This window comes from Aquarana catesbeiana, linkage group LG04, assembly GCF_042186555.1.
Source record: "Aquarana catesbeiana isolate 2022-GZ linkage group LG04, ASM4218655v1, whole genome shotgun sequence".
NCBI classification, from domain to species: domain Eukaryota; kingdom Metazoa; phylum Chordata; class Amphibia; order Anura; family Ranidae; genus Aquarana; species Aquarana catesbeiana.
Genome location: NC_133327.1, coordinates 1096969 through 1110870, shown reverse-complemented (window position 1 = coordinate 1110870; position 13902 = coordinate 1096969). Strand labels below are relative to the sequence as shown.

At 44.4% G+C, this 13902-nt stretch overlaps 1 protein-coding gene across 3 annotated transcripts in view; it reads right to left on the bottom strand.

The window, feature by feature from the left end:
* FNDC4 (fibronectin type III domain containing 4) overlaps positions 1–13902 on the bottom strand; it is an 89794-nt gene that overhangs the window by 45132 nt on the left and 30760 nt on the right. The window contains exon 1 of one of the 3 annotated variants that reach the window (XM_073624710.1): positions 4475–4749. The exons of 1 other annotated variant lie outside the window; for it this stretch is intronic. The gene's annotated coding sequence lies outside the window, so the exon portion shown is untranslated. Of the gene's footprint in view, positions 1–4474; positions 4750–13902 lie in introns of those variants that run through there. One more of the 3 variants, XM_073624713.1, reaches the window with a different exon arrangement.

Sequence of the window (13902 nt, the reverse complement as noted above, 5' to 3'; positions counted from 1 at the left end):
AGCCTCTAGACTACAATGCTGGAGAGTATGGAAGGCTAGCACACCTCAGATCAGCACTGGACAGCTCCCTGTATTGTTACATTGTATCCACACACTTCACATAGTATCAGACCTCAGATCAGCACTGGACAGCTCCCAGTATTATTACATTATATCTACAGTCCCTTGAAAAAGTATTCATACCCCTTGAAATTTTCCACATTTTGTCATGTTACAACCAAAAACGTAACTGTATTTTATTGGGATTTTATGGGATTGACCAACACAAAGTGGCACATAATTGTGAAGTGGAAGGAAAATGATAAATGGTTTTCAACATTTTTTTTACAAATAAATATGTGAAAGTGTGGTGTGCATTTGTATTCAGCCCCCTTTACTCTGATACCCCTAGCTAAAATCTAGTGGAACCAATTGTCTTCAGAAGTCACCTAATTAGTAAATAGAGTCCACCTGTGTGTAATTTAATCTCAGTATAAATACTGCTGTTCTGTGAAGCCCTCATAGATTTGTTAGAGAGCCTTAGTGAACAAACAGCATCACGAAGGCCAAGGAACACAGGTCAGGTCAATAGACAGGTCAGGGATAAAGTTGTGGAGAAGTTTAAAGCAGGGTTAGGTTATAAAAAAAAATATCCCAAGCTTTGAACATCTCACGGAGCACTGTTCAATCCATCATCCAAAAATGAAAAGATTATGGGACAACTGCAAACCTACCAAGACATGGCTGTCCACCTAAACTGACAGGCCGGGCAAGGAGAACATTCATCAGAGAAGCAGCCAAGAGGCCCATGGTAACTCTGGAGGAGCTGCAGAGATCCACAGCTCAGGTGGGAGAATCTGTCCACAGGACAACTATTAGTCGTGCTCTCCACAAATCTGACCTTTATGGAAGAGTGGAAGAAGAAAGTCATTGTTGGTAGAAAGCCATAAGAAGTCCCGTTTGCAGTTTGTGAGAAGCCATGTGGGGGACACAGCAAACATGTGGAAGAAGTTGCTCTGGTCAGATGAGACCAAAATTGAACTTTTTGGCCTAAAAGCAAAACGATATATGTGTCGGAAAACTAACACTGCACATCACCCTGAACACACCATCCTCACCGTGAAACATGGTGGTGGCAGCATCATGTTGTGGGGATGCTTTTCTTTAGCAGGGACAGGGAAGCTGGTCAGAGTTGATGGGAAGATGGATGGAGCCAAATACAGGGCAATCTTAGAAGAAAACCTGTTATGCCACGTACACTAGACCGGTTTTCCCGTCGGAATAAACTCTGAAGGTTTTTCCGACGAAGTTCCAACGGAATTCCGCTGAAACTGTCTTTTGTACACACGATCACACCAAAGTCCGATCGTCAAGAACGCGGTGACGTACGACGGGACTAGAAAAAGGAAGTTCAATGGCCAGTAGCCAATAGCTTCCGTCTCGTACTTGCTTCAGAGCATGCGTCGTTTTTGGTCTGTCGGAACAGCATACAGACGATCGGTTTTCCCGATAGGAATTGGTTCCGTCGGAAATATTTAGAACATGTTCTCTTTCTAGGTCCGTCAGAATTTTCAAAAAAAAAAAGTCTGATGAGGCCTACACACGATCGGAATATACGATGAAAAGCTTCCGTCTGGCTTTTTCTGTCGGACATTCCGCTCGTGTGTACGTGGCATTAGAGTCTGCAAAAGAATTGAGACTGGGATGGAGGCTCACCTTCCAGCAGGACAACAACCCTAAACATACAGCCAGAGCTACAATGGAATGGTTTAGATCAAAGCATATTCATATGTTAGAATGGCCCAGTCAAAGTCCAGACCTAAATCTAATTGAGAATCTGTGGCAAGACTTGAAAATTGCTGTTCACAGACGCTCTCCATCCAATCCGACAGAGCTTGAGATATTTTGTAGAATGGGCAAAAATGTCCCTCTCTCCGATGTGCAAAGCTGATAGAGACGTATCCAAAAAGACTTGCAGCTGTAATTGCAGTGAAAGGAGGTTCTACAAAGTATTGACTCCGGGGGGCTGAATACAAATACACTCCACACTTTTCATGTATTTATTTGTAAAAAATGTTGAAAACCATTTATCATTTTCCTTCCACTTCACCATTATGTGCCACTTTGTGTTGGTCCATCACATAAAATCCCAATACAATACATTTACGTTTTTGGTTGTAACATGACAAAATGTGGAAAATATCCAGGGGTGTGAATACTTTTTCAAGGCACTGTACACACTGTCATATTGTATCAGACCTCAGATCAGCACTGGACAGCTACTTGTATTGTTACATTGTATCCACACACTTCACATAGTATCACACCACAGATCAGTATGGAGCAGTTGAGAAGTATTAGATACAACCACAAACATGCCCGGGTACAGCCGTTTTCAGATGATGGTACATGATGTACCCCTAGAGTCACTTCTTCAAATGTTGGCAAACAACATTTTACAAAACATTTCAATACTGGATTTACTAATCCTGTACAATGTACAAAGACCAAGAAACAAAGCATAGAGATCAGAGACATCTGTCCACTGTTCAAGTCGGGGTGATGGTTCCTCTTCTTTTATTTCTACAATCAGGAGAGCGATCAGTGATCTGTGACCCTGGATAAAACCACACACACACACACACACACACACATATAGACATACTGTACACATAATACACATACACACAGCATATGCAATCATGTACACACACACACACACAATGAGACACACACACATAATGAGAGACACACACACACACACACACACAATGAGAGACACACACACACACACACATAATGAGAGACACACACACACACACACACACACACACACACACATAATGAGAGACACACACACACAAAATGAGACACACACACAGACACACATACACACACAGACAGACACACATACACACACACACACACAGACACACACACAATGAGACACACACACAATGAGACACACACACAATGAGACACACAATGAGACACACACACACACTCCATAGCTACAACTCTTCCACACCCTGTCCTGATAGATGAATCCCCCAAATAGAAGACACAACAATTTCCAGGGATCTCCCCGCCACTCATCCTGGAAACGAGGAGATTGTACGGGGATGAGCGGGATATTATCTGCAGGTCTGATCTGGGATTATCCTGACATAGAGCAGATTGTTGTGTATATGTTTATTGTATGATAATGAGGAACGATTGTATCCTCTGCTACTACTATCCCAATGAAGTGTCATCTCTTCATCACATACACACCCCTTACAGAATTCACACATATGTAATGGAATTTACACACATAATGGAATGCACACTAAGAATAGAATACACACACACATAATGGAATATACATACACACACTCACACACACATTGTAATAGGCATACACACACACACGTCATGGAATACACACACACACACACACTTGTAATGGAATACACACACAGACACACTGGAATACACGTAATGGAATACACACACTGCAATAGACATACACACACTGGAATACACACACACTGGAATACACACACACACACACACACACTGGAATACACACACACACACACGTCATGGAATACACACACAAAGACAGACACACGCACAATGGAATACACATAATGGAACACGCACACACACACACACGTCATGGAATACACACACACACACACACAGGTCTCAGAATACACACAAACACAGGAATACACACATAATGGAACATGCACAGACACACACGTAATGGCACACACACATTTGAATATACACATATTCACTGCAATAGACACACACATAATTTATTACACACACACACACATAATGTAACACACACACACAAGTAAGTTAATACACACAAACACATAATTTATTACACACATGTAATGGAACACACACACACATAATTTATTACACACACACACTGTAATACACACAATTTAATACACACAAACACATAATTTATTACACACATGTAACGTAACACACACACACACACACACACACACACACACACTGGAAGTGATGGGTGTCCAGGCAGTGTGGAGCCTGCTTCCATATAGCGGGAGGTGTACAAGGATGTACAGAGGGGTGTACAGAGGCATGTACGGAGGGATGTACAGAGGGGTGTACGGAGGGATGTACAGAGGGATGTACGGAGGGATGTACAGAGGGGTGTACAGAGGGGTGTACAGAGGGGTGTACAGATGTTTGCTGGGCAGTACAACCGCAGGCCTGGAGATCAAATGCAAATCCCCTACAGCTGTGTATACATCCTGCACTGTGCACAACAAGACCATCCGATCATACACAAGCAGACAATATACAATACACCAACCTCTATGCCGGCCCCTTCTATACAGCCTGTGATGTATGTACATTCCTATAGAATATATAGATCCATGTCCAGAGGGGGATGCAGTAAATTCACACATCATTGTCTATAGATTGTATATACAGAGGATGGAGGGTCTCCAGTAGCTGTACTCACCCTGTGATGTTGCAGTGATTTCACCTTTTGGGGGTCACACCACCCCCAGATTCTGCATCACCGGTGAGGATCAGACAGCTGACATGCTGAGTGGAGGGGGAGGGGGCTGCAGAGATCCCAGGTGCAGTGATGCAGTGTGAGGAGGAGGATGAGGATGATGAGGATGAGGATGATGGTGCAATGATGGAGAGAGATCAGTCTGCAGTGTACTGTGTATGATCATCTCTGTATGTGTGATGTCACTACCTGAGGGGGTGGGGCCAACCCAAATCCTACAACCCTTCAACTACCAGACCCCTCATCAACATGTAACCCTTCAACTGCCAGACCCCTCATCAACACGTAACCCTTCAACTGCCAGACACCTCATCAACACGTAACCCTTCAACTACCAGACCCCTCATCAACATGTAACCCTTCAACTGCCAGATCCCTCATCAACACGTAACCCTTCAACTGCCAGATCCCTCATCAACACGTAACCCTTCAACTGCCAGATCCCTCATCAACACGTAACCCTTCAACTGCCAGACCCCTAATCAACATGTAACCCTTCAACTGCCAGACCCTTTATCAACACGTAACCCTTCAACTGCCAGATCCCTCATCAACACGTAACCCTTCAACTGCCAGACCCCTAATCAACACGTAACCCTTCAACTGCCAGACCCCTAATCAACATGTAACCCTTCAACTGCCAGACTCCTCATCAACATGTAACCCTTCAACTACCAGACCCCTCATCAACATGTAACCCTTCAACTGCCAGACCCTTTATCAACACGTAACCCTTCAACTGCCAGATCCCTCATCAACACGTAACCCTTCAACTGCCAGACCCCTCATCAACACGTAACCCTTCAACTGCCAGACCCCTCATCAACACGTAACCCTTCAACTGCCAGACCCCTAATCAACATGTAACCCTTCAACTGCCAGACTCCTCATCAACATGTAACCCTTCAACTACCAGACCCCTCATCAACATGTAACCCTTCATCTGCCAGACCCTTCATCAACATGTAACCCTTCAACTACCAGACCCCTCATTGACCTGCAACCCCTCAATTGCCAGACCCCTCATCAACATGTAACCCCTCAACGACCAGACCCTTCATTCTTTAACCCTTCAACTGCCATACTATCATAAACATGAAACCCTTCAACTGCTAGACCCCTCATCAACATGTAACCCTTCATCTGCCAGACCCCTGACTATCCTGTAACTGTTCAACTGCTAGTATTCTGTGATCCTTTAACTGCCAGACCCCTTGTTATTCTGTAAACCCCTCAGCTGCCACATCCTTCATAATCCTGTAATGCTTCAACAGCTGGATGCCTCATTTTCCTGCAACCCATCAATTGCTGGATACCTCTTTATCATGTAACCCCCTAACTACCATATCTCTCATCTTGTTAACCTTCAACTGCCAAATTCCTGGTTATCCTTCTACAAATTGATCCCTCATTATAATTGTAACCCTTCAAATGCCGGATCCTTCATTTACTTTCCACCAATCAACTGACAGTTTTCTCATAGTCTTCCTGCCAATTTCCTAATTATCCTGTAACCCTCAAATTGCCAGATCGTTCATAATACTGTAACCCATTAACTGCCAGATCCTTCATAATACTGTAACCCTTCATAGTTACATAGTTAGTGAGGTTGAAAAAAGACACATCTAGTGCAACCAAAAAGAAAAAAAAAATACAATCCCATATACACAATCCTTCACCCACAGTTGATCCAGGGGAAGGTGAAAAAACCCAGCAAAGCATGATCCAATTTGCTACAGCAGGGGAAAAATTCCTTCCTGATCCCCTGAGAGGCAATCAGATTTTTTCTGGATCAACTTTACCTACAAAATATTAGTACCTAGTTATATTATGTACATGTAGGAAAGAATCCAGGCCTTTTTAAAGCAATCTACTGAGGTGGCCAGAACCACCTCTGGAGGGAGTATATTCCACATGTTCACAGCTCTTACTGTAAAGAAACCTTTCCGTATTTGGAGATGAAATCTTTTTTCCTCTAGATGTAAAGAGTGCCCCCTTGTCCTCTGTAATGACCTTAAAGTGAATAACTCAACACCAAGTTCACTATATATGGACCCCTTATGTATTTATAGATGTTGATCATATTCCCCTTTAATCTCCTCTTCTCAAGAGAGAATAAATTCAGCTCCTGTAATCTTTCCTCATAGCTGATCTCCTCCATGCCTCTTATCAGTTTGGTTGCCCTTCTCTGTACTTTCTCCACTTCCCTGATATCCTTTTTGTGAACTAGTGTCCAAAACTGAACTGCATATTCCAGATGAGGTCTTGCTAATGATCTTTCATAATATTGCAACCCATCAACTACCAGATCCTTCATATCATTGTAACCCATCAACTACCAGATCCTTCATAATACTGTAACCCTTCAACTAACGGGTTACAATATCCTGAAAGATCAGTTAGTTGATGGGTTACAGTATTATGAAGGATCTGGTAGTTGATGGGTTATGTTATTATGAAAGATCTGATAGTTGGGTTACAATATCATGAAAGATCTAACTACCAGATCTTTCATAATACTGTAACCCATCAATTACCAGATCCTTCATAATAATGTAACCCATCAACTACCAGAATCTTCATAATACTGTAACCCATCAACTACCATAATCTTCATAATACTGTAACCCATCAACTACCATAATCTTCATAATACTGTAACCCATCAACTACCAGATCCTTCATAATATTGTAATCCATCAACTACCAGATCCTTCATAATACTGTAACCCATCAACTACCAGATCCTTCATAAAACTGTAACCCATCAACTACCAGATCCTTCATAATACTGTAACCCATCAACTACCAGATCCTTCATAATACTGTAACCCATCAATTACCAGAACCTTCATAGTAATGTAACCCATCAATGACCAGATCCTTCATAATACTGTAACCCTTCAACTGACAGATCTATTATGATATTGTAACCCATCAACTATCAGATCCTTCATAATACTGTAACCCATCAACTACCAGATCCTTCATAATACTGTAACCCATCAACTACCAGATCCTTCATAATACTGTAACCCATCAACTACCAGATCCTTCATAATACTGTAACCCATCAATTACCAGAACCTTCATAGTAATGTAACCCATCAACTACCAGATCCTTCATAATACTGCAACCCATCAACTACCAGATCCTTCATAATACTGTAACCCTTCAACTGCCAGAACCTTCATAATACTGTAACCCATCAACTAACAGATCTTTCATGATATTGCAACCCATCAACTACCAGATCTTTAATAATACTGTAACCCATCAACTACCAGATCCTTCATGATACTGTAACCCATCAACTACCAGAACCTTCATAATACTATAACCCATCAACTACCAGATCCTTCATAATACTGTAACCCTTCAACTGACAGATCTTTCATGATATTGTAACCCACAATCCTATAACCAGTCAAGCATTGGATCCTTCATTATCCTACAACCCCTCATCTGTTGGACTGTGCCTGATTCTGTAACCCCCCCCCCCAAACTTCTGGATCCCTCATAATGATTGAGCCCAGAATCTTATTTAGTCCTGTAACCCTTCGATTGTTGGATCCCTAACAATACTGTAATCACTGCTGGATCCCCAATAATCCTGTAATCCCTTAATAGGTGAATCTTTCATAATTCTGTAACTCATCACTTAATGGATTTTCCATACTTCTGTTTTTCTTTGACTTTTGGATCAACAGGATTTACAATCCTGTGACCCTTCATCCGCTGGATCCATCATGATCCTATAAATTCTCATTTGGTGGATCCCCTATAATGCGGTAATCCCCTACTTTCCTCTAGACTTTGTTTTTGTCTTTATTACGTCTCTGTGACCTGACCAGATCACAGATCCCCAGATCCTTTTCTATTATAGGCTCCTCTGGTTTATGTGTTTTATTGCGCTGACCTGAGGCAACGTCTACCAGTCAGGACAGAAATGTTTGGCTGATGCACCATTATCCTCCAGACCAGCAGGACACAGTGGCCTATAGGTGTGTATATATAGAGTGTGTGGGATGAATGTGTGCAATGTCACCGTCCGTCCGATCACAGATGATAAATGATCTCACCCAATAGAGTTATTGATCTGCTGGGAGTATTAAATGAATTCTCACACCAATCATTGTAAATATTGAGCTGTAATTATGGCCCAGTGAAGGTCTGGTAGAAGAATTAATAGGGGAACACTGGCAGCCCTAGGAGGGCTGAGGGGGTTCTATTGGTTGCTGGTCCCTGCAGGGAAGAAAGCATGAAACCATTAATATTATTATTATTGGAGGAGGAATACAATCGTAACAATGTAATACAGAGATAATCATCAGGATGTGAGCGGGTCATATCACCTCAAGGATTTTTTTCTAAATTTATTTTTTGTCTCAGTATAGATCTTATTTTGAATTCACTTACTGTTGACTGACTCACTACCTCTGCTGGAAGTCTGTTTCAAGCATCAACTACTCTTTCCATAAAAAAAAAATATAAATTTTTTAATGTTAGTAAGAATATTTTAGAGGAATATTTAGGTGTTTATTTTATGATTTTCCTCATTTTACATCCTATTGTGTGTGTAGAATAATGCTGAATATAGATAGTTTCCCAGCAGTCCATTCACTCTGTACACATGGCCTGTAAATCCCAAAATATTCTTATTAAAAGGGCCACTCCACCTAGAAATGATATCTCGGTGTCTGGTAGGTGATCAAACCTATTGGTGAGTTACTGTACACTTGCTGTGACCATTATGAAGAGTTCCCAACATCCCCGTGCTGAGTTCCCAGGTCTGTACACCTGCTGTGCCCATTATGAGGAGTTCCCACCATCCCTGTGTTGAGTTCCTGGGTCTGTACAACTGCTGTGTCCATTATGAGGGGTTCCCACCATCCCTGTGCTGAGTTCCCGGGTCTGTACACCTGCTGTGCCCATTATGAGGAGTTCCCACCATCCCTGTGCTGAGTTCCCGGGTCTGTACACCTGCTGTGCCCATTATGAGGAGTTCCCACCATCCCTGTGCTGAGTTCCCGGGTCTGTACACCTGCTGTGACCATTACGAAGAGTTCCCAACATTCCTGTGCTGAGTTCCCAGGTCTGTACACCTGCTGTGCCCATTATGAGGAGTTCCCACCATCCCTGTGTTGAGTTCCTGGGTCTGTACAACTGCTGTGTCCATTATGAGGGGTTCCCACCACCCCTGTGCTGAGTTCCCGGGTCTGTACACCTGCTGTGCCCATTATGAGGAGTTCCCACCATCCCTGTGCTGAGTTCCCGGGTCTGTACACCTGCTGTGCCCATTATGAGGGGTTCCCACCATCCCTGTGTTGAGTTTCCGGGTCTGTACACCTGCTGTGCCCATTATGTGTGGTTCACACCATCCCTGTGCTGATTTACCGGGTCTGTATACCTGCTGAGTACATTATGAGTGATTCCCACCATCCCTGTGCTGAGTTTTCCGGTCTGTACACCTGGTGTGCCCATTATGAGGAGCTCCCACTATCCCTGTGTTGAGTTCCCAGGTCTGTATACCTGCTGTGCCCATTATGAGTGATTCCCACCATCCCTGTGCTGAGTTTTCCAGTCTGTACTCCTGGTGTGCCCATTATGAGGAGCTCCCACCATCCCTGTGTTGAGTTCCCAGGTCTGTACACCTGCTGTGCCCATTAAGAGGGGTTTCCATCATCCCTGTGCTGAGTTTTCCGGACTGCACACCTGCTGTGCCCATTATGAGGGGTTCCCACCATCCCTGTCTTGAGTTCCCAGGTCTGTACACCTGCTGTGTCCATTATGAGGGGTTCCCACCACCCCTGTGCTGAGTTCCCGGGTCTGTACACCTGCTGTGCCCATTATGAGGAGTTCCCACCATCCCTGTGCTGAGTTCCCGGGTCTGTACACCTGCTGTGCCCATTATGAGGAGTTCCCACCATCCCTGTGCTGAGTTCCCGGGTCTGTACACCTGCTGTGACCATTACGAAGAGTTCCCAACATTCCTGTGCTGAGTTCCCAGGTCTGTACACCTGCTGTGCCCATTATGAGGAGTTCCCACCATCCCTGTGTTGAGTTCCTGGGTCTGTACAACTGCTGTGTCCATTATGAGGGGTTCCCACCACCCCTGTGCTGAGTTCCCGGGTCTGTACACCTGCTGTGCCCATTATGAGGAGTTCCCACCATCCCTGTGCTGAGTTCCCGGGTCTGTACACCTGCTGTGCCCATTATGAGGGGTTCCCACCATCCCTGTGTTGAGTTCCCGGGTCTGTACACCTGCTGTGCCCATTATGAGGAGTTCCCACCATCTCTGTGCTGTTTTTCTGGGTCTGTACACCTGCTGTGCCCATTATGTGTGGTTCACACCATCCCTGTGCTGATTTACCGGGTCTGTATACCTGCTGAGTACATTATGAGTGATTCCCACCATCCCTGTGCTGAGTTTTCCGGTCTGTACACCTGGTGTGCCCATTATGAGGAGCTCCCACTATCCCTGTGTTGAGTTCCCAGGTCTGTATACCTGCTGTGCCCATTATGAGTGATTCCCACCATCCCTGTGCTGAGTTTTCCAGTCTGTACTCCTGGTGTGCCCATTAAGAGGAGCTCCCACCATCCCTGTGTTGAGTTCCCAGGTCTGTACACCTGCTGTGCCCATTAAGAGGGGTTTCCATCATCCCTGTGCTGAGTTTTCCGGACTGCACACCTGCTGTGCCCATTATGAGGGGTTCCCACCATCCCTGTCTTGAGTTCCCAGGTCTGTACACCTTCTGTGCCCATTATGAGGGGTTCCCACCATCCTTGTGCTGATTTCCTGGGTCTGTACACCTGATGTGCCCATTATGAGGGGTTAATTTTGTTTATTGAAAAATCTTACAAACAACAACTTATATGCAATAAAACCATAATAAATAAATAAAACATATTTACAAAATAATTGAATATGATTATACAAAACAAGAACATAATAAATGGTACAAACCAAATTGCGCACAACACAATCCCTACGGGAGAGAGCCAGACTAAGGAACATCACCGTCACCATGCATGTAGCCTTTTATCAAAAATAGATTTGATCTTGAAAATCTAGGGGAGTGAATCAAGAATACAAAGAAAAGCCGCACACCCCGAGATCAACAGGCAGCAGCTACAGAGTCCTGATATTCCTCCACACCCTTATCCAGGCCTCCTGCTGCCACCTGCCTTTCTCAAGACCCTGAATCTTCCCAACCTCACCCAGAATGTCCTGCACCACCACTTCGACAGGGAGGATTTTACACCGTAAGGATACCTGACACAGTGCACTCCACGTGAAATAACGGACTACTAGACTAACTAAAAAAAGTGTTTCCAAATCATAATCCCGATGAGTCTGGAATGCCCCATACACCCACTCTGCATAACTCACATGGGGGAGGAAGGGTATACTCAAAGCCCTCCCCACCCTCTTGTACACCTCTATATTAAAAGGGCACTGAAGTAGAAAGTGATCCATGGACTTCACCACTCCTCCACACTCTCGGGTAGCCCCGATCACTCATGGAAAATACTTCAAGTTGCCCTTCACATATAGTTTTCCATGAAAGGCAAGCCAAGCCTGATCCCTAAACTTCATTGGGATTCTCGCAAAACCCACCCCCAAAACCAGGCTTGGGCAATCCTTCAAGGTCAGTGGCTCGTGAAAAGCAGAGCTCATGATCCGGTTCTCAAGAAGTTTCCTTGGAAGAGATCTTATTTCTCCTGCTGATACCTGCCACTGCCAAAGCATTTTCAAACACGGGGCAACATAAGCTGGGAGCTTATCATGCTTGACCCTCAGGCTTTTCACTGGCCCACCATTTTCCCAGTCTCGCAGAAAGGGCCTAAACCAGGACTGGAAAATACCAACCCACCCAGGCGGTCTCTCTGCTAACATGTTACCAAGATTGTACTTCGCAAGCATCAGAGAGAAAAAGACTACAGGGTTGATCATCCCTAGACCACCCTCCCACCTAGGAAGGTAAGTCATATTCCTTTTGACAAGGTTTATTCTGTTCCCCCATAACAGCTGGAAGAAACAACTATAGACCCTGGTATAGAGAGAAACTGGCAAAACGCAAAAAAAACTTACATACAGAAAAATCGGAATCAGGTATGTCTTGATCAGATCAACCTTTTCCCTGAAGGAAAGCTGCCAACCTTTCCAGCTTGCCACCTTGACATCGGCATTCTTCAGCCTGTTCCCCCAATTTGCATGACCATAGTCACCTGGGCCGAAATCAATGCCTAGAACTCAAATTTTTAGTTGGGGCTCCGGGAAGTCGTCCGGGAGAACAAAGCTCTCACCTTCCACGCCCACCCAGAAAGCTTCACACTTGTCCTGGTTGACCTTTGAACCTGATGCCTCTGCATACTTCCTTATCACTGAGACCACCTCCTGCGCCTCCGCAGTCCCAGAGATAAAAACAGAAACATCATCAGCATAGGCCACAACCTTCAAAGGAGGCTCACCAGCGATGCCCAAAGGTACCCCACACAATGGTCCACTCTCTAGTCTTCTAATGAAGGGGTCGATTGCAAACACATATAACAGTGGACTCAATGGACACCCCTGAGGCACACCTGAACCGACCGCATAGGGCTGCCCGACCCAACCATTAACCAGAGGAAAGCTTTCAGCTCCTTTGTACAAAATCTTGAGCCAATCAATGAAACCCCCCTCCAGGCAATATTTGCCAAGAAGGAGCCATAAGTACTTATGATTAACCCAATCAAAGGCCTTAGCCTGATCCAATGTCAGCAAAAATTTACCCCAACCAGCAGCCCTACAGCGATCCAAGGCCTTCCAGACAGCTAACACTGCTGAGAAAGTGCTTCTACCTTGGACCGAACAGTGCTGGCGGTGGGATAACAAACTGCCTGCCACTGGTGATAAACACCAGAAAAAAATCTTTGCCAGTAGCTTTCTATCGACATCATTGAAAGATCTTTACCCTTTGACAGAAGGATCACTGCAGATTGCCTCATGGTGGGAGAGAACCCTCATTCAAACAGCCATTAAAAACCTCCGCAAGGTAGGGAGCCAGGATCGTCTTAAAACATTTATAAAATTCGGCTGTCAAACCATCTGGCCCTGGCGTTTTCTTGATGGCTAGTTTATCAAAAGCCTGTATTACCTCATCAGTAGTGATTTCATCTGTCAAATTCATCAAAGGAGCATTACTTTCCAGTCCTGGTGTAGAGTCCAAAAATTCCAACATCCTTGTCCGATCAAGGTTCCTTCCTCCCAGGAGATCAGCATAGTATGACCTGACAACCTCCAGGATCCCTGACCTAGACTTCGTCAGAGAGCCCGTACTGTCCTTCAGGCCATTGACTGTCTTAACTGCTACGCTCTGTTTACAGT